Below are 7,018 nucleotides of genomic sequence, written 5' to 3'. Positions count from 1 at the left end.
TGTCCGACTCTAAATGAGGTCCCAAATAAGCAAAATCACAATATAATATAATTCTATGAATGATCAATTTCCTGTACTAATGATGTTTTAGTACTATTGCTAAAACTACTATTTAATACAATATGCTGTACTAAAAGCAATGTTTAATAAGGAATGATGCAACAGGTAAAGATACTGATTTTTGTAGTAAATGTAATAAATTTCTGAAAACCTCTTTGCATAAATTGACAAACTTTAAAGGAACTTGGTGTAAATAGGTTTAAAACTGTTGTGCCTGAAACACCTGTAAATACAGGGTTGCTTATAGTCTGGGTGCTAAGTAATGAAATCTGCAGACTTTTTTTCAGACACGTAAGAGATTACCTAGATAGCTCGTTATGTCCATACGTATAGTTTGCTTGAGAAAGTAGAGTGACTTAAGTCCCACTCAGAAGTGACTGCAAATACAGCCAGTAATATTTTGTTAGCGGGTGTGTCTGTGTGTATCCGGATATCTCTCTTGCAGCGGGGACAGGTTGCAAGCAGCTGCTGCAGATCTGGTTCCAGTCACTGACTTTACCCTCACAGAACATGCTCTGATACAGGTACAGCAAATTGAACACTAATCAGTTGCACATTGCTGGTTAACGGAGTTAAGTTAACGCAACAGTATTGTACTGCATTGCAGGACCAGGGAAGCTGGTGTGTATTAGGCGGTGTCTTTGTCTTGTGCTTGTCTCATTGTAGCTGCTGAGCACATCTGCTGCACAGAATGCAGCGCAGCTAGATGTGTGCTAATATGTTTACTGAGGAATAAATCTGCATTGTTAATGTATTATACGGCTAGACTACTTTCTGATGCCTTATAGACTGTAACGTCGTAATGTCTATTTTAGTGCAAAGACGCTGAAGCCTTGCAAGGTGTTTAATTCTGATTTATAGATTGGAAATACCTTTCTCTAGATGTAAGATGACACCTGAGGTATGCTACACGCTATGGAAGTAATTATTAAAGCCAGACCTCTTGCTATGATATGATGGAAAGGTGACATAATATATGAACCAGGGTTTATAAATGAACCTTTCATTTGTATCTGAATTTGATTTGCATGTTTTTTATAATATTATTCACACTGGGCTATAAGCATGAAGCAGGTGTAATGTCTTCATCTACTTTCTGTGTTTGGGGATATTATTATTTGCTTTAATGCATTGCTGTTGTTTTGTTGTATTGTAACTTTTCTCTTCTTTTTGTAACTTTTTCTCATTCCTCTCCAATGATGTGGCACACAGTGCTGTACTAACCTGTTACTTATGTAAATATTATATGAAGTCCGTGACAGACCATTAAGTTCTGCATTGCTACTTTTATTGCCATAATAAATGTTTTTAAGCAATAAATAGAAAATAAATAATAAGTAGTGCAACAGGAATGACAATTTCGATATTACAAAATCTGGTGGCAATGTTGTTCAAATGTAAAGCATATAATTCTCTCTGAGATTAACAGCAATGTGCAGTACACATTAAGAGGAAGAAAATAACTCACTCACAAAAAACACATTTCTGTAGAAGTTGCACAAGAAGGTTTCCAAACCAGACCTGCAAAATGTTTCAGGCAGCAGTCTGAAAGGTTGGACTAAAATTTTGAATAATAATAAGTGGGCAATATATTGTCCCTGCAACACTTTGGGGGACAGTTATGAAAATGAAGTAATGAAAAAACTAGAATAGATATGGAGTTATGTGATAATTCCATAATTGTGACTTTGGAATTCTTAAAGAACGACACATGTTAATGCAGTTTTTTAGGCTATGTCAAAAAGGAATAGAAGTCTCAATTTACTTGAAAGGCATTCTGAAAAACAGTAATAAATGGCTAAAAGCAATATTTAGAACCGCCATGTACAGGCATGGAAAGTAAGGACGGGCTTCATTTTTGTACATGGATCGTGGATGTGGCATGAGGGAAAATCAATAGCTATGGCTTTATTAAAAGGACAAGTAAAATGTCTATCTAAATGTGTCCCTAGTGTAACGAAAACCTTTTTCAGCTCCTTTCTATTATGGATTTGTTCTCACTTATTTATCTAACTGACAGTGACCACAAAGGGATATCTTCTGATATTTACTCAGCAAAATGGATGGCCTCTGACTATCCAGTCACATGTTTCCTAACTCATGTCATGTTGTGCCTCAGGCCAAACTAAGGGTGGAGTGGCCAGAGGTACAATAATGTAAATGTAATATTTGCGTAGTCAGTTGTTTGAGTTCTTTCTGATGTTTGTGTTTTAAAACTAGGCCAAAAAGGTGAGGTGGGGCGGGGGTTATGATATATATATATACATATATATATATATATATATATAAAGAAGGGGGGAGGGGAATAGGCAACTAATAGTGTAGTAGGTTACAACAACTTAATCACATCAATAAATAGTAGCATAAGTCCAGGGAAGTGACTAGGGCTGTGTAAGAGGGTCGAGCGCCCAGGGCGCAGAGCTGAAGGGGGGCGCAGTCTATGAATATATTAGGTTAATTTGGTTAAAATTGAAGGCTAGGAAGGCGACAGTTTTCTTTCTCGCCCCAAGCGCTAAAATATAATGCTATGGCACTGCGTACGTCACTTACATCTCATACTACTACACCATTGTTGGATTATATTTATGTTTGCATATGAGATGACAAGGAACCATTGAAGATCTTTCATCCACCTTGAGAGTCTGGTGCATGCTTTTTGCCCATACCCATCTGGTATGCATATATGCTACAATTTATTGGTGTGATTAAGTCGTTCTAACATACTATACTATTAGGCGCCTATTCCCCTTCCCCCTTTACATATATATATATATATATATATACATATATTTATATACCCACTATCTGAACAAAAGTATTTGGACGCTTGTGCATTACACTAACAAGGGCTGTAATGACGTTGTATTCAAATACATATACTTCAATATGGAGTTGTTCCTCCTTTTGCAGCAATAGCAGCTCATACTCTTCTTGGAAGACTTTCCACAAGATGTTGGAGTGTTTCTATGGGAATTTGTATCCATTCATTCTGTAGAGCATTTATGAGGTCAGGCACTGATGTTGGACAAGAAGGGCTGGCTCGCAATCTCTATTCCAGTTCATCCCAAAGGTGTTCAATTGGGATGAGGTCAGGGCTCTGTGCGGGCCAGTCAAATTCTTCCACAACCAACTCATCAAACCATGTCTTTGTAGTTCTTTTTTTGTGCACTGGGCCACAGTCATTTTGGAATAGAAAAGGGCCTTCCCCAAACTGTTGCCACAAAGTTGGAAGCATAGTATTGTCCAAAATGACTTGGTATGCTGAAGCATTAATATTACCCTTCACTGGAGATAAGGGGCCTAGCCCAAATCCTGATAAACAGCCCCATACCATTATCCCTCTTCCACTAAACTTCACAGTTGTCATAATGCAGACAGGCAGATAAAGTTCTCCCGGCATCCGCCAAACCCAGACTCGGCCATTTGACTGCCAAGCAGAGAAGCATGATTCGTCACTCCACAGAACACGTTTCCTTTGCTCCACAGCCCAGTGTCGGTGTGCTTTACACCACTCCATCTGAGGCTTGGCATTGGTCCTGGTAAAGTGAGCCTTGCATGCAGCTGCTCGGCCATTAAATTCCATTCCATTAAGCTCCCGCCTCACAGTTTTTGTTCTTACATTAATGCGAGTGGAATTTCGAAACACTTCAGCTATGGAATCAGGAGAGTGTTGGTGACTTTTACGCACCATGCACCTTAGCAGTTGTTGACCCCACTCTGTGATTTTACGTGGTCTTCCGCTTCGTGGCTGAGTTGCTGTTGTTCCTAAAAGCTTCCACTTTCTAATAATATCTCTTACAATTGACCGTGGAGTACCCAGCAAGGATGAAATTTCACAAACTGTCTTATTGCAAATGTGGCATCCTATCACAGTACCACGCCTGAAGTCACTGAGCTCTTCAGAACGACCCATTTTGTATTACAAATGTTTGCAAATGGAGACTGCATGGCTAACTGCTTGATTTTATACACTTCTGGCAAAGGTTCTGATTGAAACACTTCAATCCAATAATTAACAGGTGTGACCAAATAATTTTGCCCATGATATATATAAATATATATATATATATATATATATATATATATAAAAATATATATATATATATATATATATATATATATATATTTACACACATATATCACAAGCAAAAGGAAGTATCCGAACAACTGATTACACAACCTTTATATTGACATCCCACTAAATATAGAACCTATTTTTTGTAGAGTAGTGATGTAACTTATGTCACAAGTCTCATTATTCAGAAAGTGTTCTGTGATGCAATTGTATTATACTCCGCTTGTTCCATGATCTGCACATGTCAGTCTGCTACCTTGTGTTTTTATATTGGATGAAGCAGAAACGAAAGAAGTGCAATTATACCCTTCTTATATGTAAAAAAATTTCGTTTAGATTTCCTACTTATTCGCTAATCCTGTATTTATGATTTGTCATTTTGTCATTTGTCATATGGAATATTAATAATCACTGATGTTTACTTATCTATGAGAATTTTATTTAGTTTCATTTTTTAGTCATATAACTTTTGTACTTTGTATTTTATACATTAAATATTTTCATATAATGTGTAAATAAATTGGAGAAGTTAAACATTGAGGTAGATGAGTCACTTATGATGACTATATACCTGGATTTATGAGGATCCTTTAATTATGGGTTTATATCAGTAAAAGGTTGATTTACGTTTTGATCATATATATTGATTTATGCTGACTAAGTCATAATTCAGTAATAACAAAGTACTCATTTGATATTTCCCTGTATTGTTTTTCTTAAAATCTGCAAAGCTGTTTTAGAAAATATTTCGCCATATTCTGCATTTGATCACAAAATGTTGCTTGATTTGCTGCACAGAACTTGGCCATAGGTGTTCCCAGTACTACCCTAACCACACTACACAGGAGATTAAATTTACCATCCCATCCCTATTCATTTCACATAATACTATGCTGAATTACATTCCATGGAATGTTGAGGAAAATGTAGAACATTACATCCATGGAGCCTCTCACCTCTGCAAACTGCCCTCTGCAAATCTCTCTTGTGTGATATGTCACTGTGATTAATCTCTAGTTAGTATTTATTTGACTGTATGATGGTTCACTTTTTGCCATTTTTTATATTTTTATGACATTAAATCTAAGGTGATATATTTTACTGTCCCTACTTTTTGGTATCGCAGGCTTTGCTGATGTCTTTCCTTTAGTATGTTTTGTGCTTTTGGTGTCACTATAGGTAAAGATAATTTCTTCTCACCACAGGGTGTAAGACTTTGCTTGAGATAAGAGTTTCTGGTTTATATACATATTGTCCACTAAGATTTGAGTTGCATTACATTTTCAGGCACTATTGTAAAATCTCTATTACCGTTTCACCCTTGCACATGTGTACCTTATCATATGTTGTATAGAATCCAAGGTGCGATAGACCCAGTAAGACAAATAATATTTATTTTTGTTTTATTATTTCTGCAGTTAGTTTATGCCAGCCAAGCATCCATCCAGTCAAAAGCATGTGTGGACAGCATGTCATGAACCAGTGCAGTTACAGTATAGGATCTTTTATCCAAAAATGCTTGAAAAGACTATAATATTTCTATAATATGACATACCAAGCATAAATTCTAAAAAAAAACAAAACACATTTAATAATTACCTGTCTTACCTGATTTGCCACCTGATTTGTACATATTGTGGCAAGAGGGTTATTTGCCACAACTCTCCTGAATGGGCAGCACGTTGGCCTACTGGTTAGCACTACTGCCTCACAGCACTGGGGTCATGAGTTCGATTCCCGACCATGGCCTTATCTGTGTGGAGTTTGTATGTTCTCCCTGTGTTTGCGTGGGTTTCCTCCGGGTGCTCCGGTTTCCTTCCACACTCCAAAAACATACTGGTAGATTAATTGGCTGCTATCAAAATTGACCCTATTCTCTCCCTCTCTGTCTGTATCTGTATGTGTGTGTCTATATTAGGGAATTTAGACTGTAAGCTCCAGTGGGGCAGGGACTGATGTGAATGAGTTCTCTGTACAGCGCTGCGGAATTAGTGGTGCTATATAAATAAATGATGATGATAGGGACAGGTAAAATCCCAAAGAGCCCGCATACATAGGCTGCAGACAGAGTTAAATTTCCACTCAGGGTTTCATACAGCACACAGACACACAGGTGCACTGCATGGGTGTAATTAGTGTGTTATTTTCTTTACTGGTTAAGTAGTGTTTTGGAGGAGAATAGCAGATTGTTTGTTGTTATATGTGGGGCAACCAATGCCAGCTAGTTTGCTGGTAACTAGGAAGGAGGTCTATGTCTAACCAGAGCTGAGGTCTCTTGGTGTCATCCTGACAAGAGTGTGCTCTGTTATCAGTGATATGAACAATAATATCACAGTTATTCAAGAAAAAATTTGTTGTGTCTGTTATCTGCCGGGTGTCAGTATCACAGTGGTGCCATGGTAGGATTACAAAGGACAGCCAGATCCTGCTTTTCACCCAGACAACAAATGGTGGTGAGTAACTGTTATAAAGGTGTCAGTTGCAGTCGGGGAAATATTGCTGTGTTGCAGAGAAAGCAAACATTATTGTCTATGGAGAGGCAGAGAAAGAAGCAACCTGTGAACTGTAAACAGTTAATTAGTTTTTTGTTTTGCAAAGAAAGCAAAAGTTTTAAAAACTGCTGGTTATTGTAGTGCCCCGGCTGCTGATTCACTAAGTTGTGAGTCGGGTGTAAGCCAGAAAACCTGTGCAAGAAGTTTGGCTATTTACCTGTGGAACATGGTGAATGTTAAGCTTGTTGGTTAAAGGATTCAATAAAACAAAAATTAATTGTTGCCCTTGCAAATTGCCTAAGATCTCTGCATCGTAGCCCAAACTTCTTTGGAAACGGAAGATGTACTAAGCGCCTTGGTGAATGTGGCAGCAGCACAGGAGGAGAATGCT

At 37.6% G+C, this 7,018-nt stretch overlaps 1 protein-coding gene across 1 annotated transcript in view; it reads left to right on the top strand.

Annotated features, from left to right (window-relative positions):
• The first annotated feature begins 511 nt into the window (after window positions 1-511).
• PLD1 (phospholipase D1) overlaps window positions 512-7,018 on the top strand; it is a 166,375-nt gene continuing 159,868 nt past the window's right edge. The window contains exon 1 of the mRNA XM_075202132.1: window positions 512-584. The gene's annotated coding sequence lies outside the window, so the exon portion shown is untranslated. The remainder of the gene's footprint in view (window positions 585-7,018) is intronic.

This window comes from Mixophyes fleayi, chromosome 3 (assembly GCF_038048845.1).
Source record: "Mixophyes fleayi isolate aMixFle1 chromosome 3, aMixFle1.hap1, whole genome shotgun sequence".
NCBI classification, from domain to species: domain Eukaryota; kingdom Metazoa; phylum Chordata; class Amphibia; order Anura; family Limnodynastidae; genus Mixophyes; species Mixophyes fleayi.
This window is presented reverse-complemented; position numbering and strand designations above follow the sequence as displayed.